This window comes from Cebus imitator, unplaced genomic scaffold (assembly GCF_001604975.1).
Source record: "Cebus imitator isolate Cc_AM_T3 unplaced genomic scaffold, Cebus_imitator-1.0 Scaffold374, whole genome shotgun sequence".
Classification (NCBI taxonomy): Eukaryota; Metazoa; Chordata; class Mammalia; order Primates; family Cebidae; genus Cebus; species Cebus imitator.
The window spans coordinates 1080527-1082395 of NW_016107689.1; positions in this window are offsets into that span (position 1 = coordinate 1080527).

The following is a 1869-nucleotide window of genomic DNA, read 5'->3' on the forward strand; positions in this document are numbered from 1 at the left end:
TCATGTCTGCTATCCTTGCAATTATTTTCATCCATCTTATATTCTCTGTTTGCTTTTATTTTCATCTGCTGTGATTTCTCCAGTTTCAGTTGAACATTTTATATAATTTCAATTTCCCTCTTGTCTTTGTGTACCATTTATACTTTTTCTTAAGCAGTTGCTCTAGAGTTTATAATACACATTTTAAATAATATCAGTTCACTAACAAATGACACTATATCACTTCAAAAGTAGTGTAGATGTTTTACATCAGAATGAATTCAATTTCTCCTTCCCGTCTCTTGTGGTATTGCTATTATTCATTTTATTTATCCATATGCTATAATTACGTAGTATATTGTTACTGATATTACTTTTAAAAGATATATTTTAGATGAATTAAAAATAAAAAGGCATTATCTTACCTCCATTTATGGCTTCTGTGACCATTCTATGTAGATTAAAGCATCTACCCTATACCATTTTTCTTCTCTTGATGTTTAAAAAAAGTTTGCAGAACTTCTTAAAATGTTTCTTTCAGGATAGGAAGACTCTGGCATTCTATTTTTTTTTTTTTTTTTCAGAAAATATATAGCTCTCTTTTTTGGATGATAATTTTGCTAAATATAGAATTCTAGTTTGCTATCTCCTTTTTTAACACTTCATATAACTCACTATTTTCCTGATTGCATGTTTTTTTTAAAAAAGAACTTTACGTGTGTTTCTTTTTTTATAGGTAATTGATTTCCCCCTTCTGGCTTCTTTCAAAAAAATATATCCATCATTGTTTCTATGCCACCTGAATACATATGTCTAATTTGTGAGTGTGTGGTGTGTGTATTTGTTGTTCTCGGAATTCCCAGAGCTTCCTATATGTGTTATTTAATATATGACATTAAATTTTTGGATTTAATTTTAGAATGTTCTTAGCCATTATTACTTTAAATATTCATTTGATTTCATTCTTCTTTTTCTTTCTTTTTTAAAATTATACTTTAAGTTCTGGAGTACATGTGCAGAACATAGGTTTGTTACATAGATATACACATGCCTTCATGGTTTGCTACACTATGTTATAAATCTTGAAATTTCACCCAGTTTTTAAATATTGTTATTTTTTGTCCTGTTCAATTTATTTTTCCTTTTACGTTTCAGGGAAATATATTTCCCTCAGTAATGTATTCAAGCTCACTGATTGTTGGCTTGATCATATCATGTCTACTGATGAGCACCTTGAATGCAGCTTTCATTTTTGTTGGAGTATCTTTTATTTCCCGCAGTTCCTTTTGATTGTTTCTTACAGTTTTGTTCTTTCTTCATCCATTAGTCCTAAGTTCTTACATGTTGTTTACCTTTTTTTCATTAGAATACCTAATGCATTATAAATAGCTATTTTAAATTTTCTGTTCAGTAATTTTAACATCTGCGTCATATCTGAGGCTGGTTGTGATTCTTTCTGTCCTGTTAATCATGATTATTTTTTTGCCTTTTTTAATGCCTTGTGATTTGCTAAGACGAGGCAGACATATTGTCCTGCTGATAAATAACAGCAGGACAGTCAGCAGAACAATCTGCATCAGCTGATAGAAACTGAGGAAATGGGACTTTAGTGTGGGAAATTAGAAGCTGGTTTGTGTTTAATGTTTGTTGTAGGTATGGGTATCAGTCTCTAAGTTCTTCTAATATTTGGGTTTCTTTTATTTTTTCTACTTTCTTGAGTCTTTCCTATATGCTGTTTCTAGAAATATTAGCTCCTTTTTAGTCAAATCCACTGTTATTAAACTGGAGCCCTGTTGGTGTGATGATAAAGTGTGAGGGAGGAGAGTGTTCTAGAATATTCTGATTAACTCTCCATCTTTTGGTGGTCCTCAGTGCTGGGGCCTTTACCAG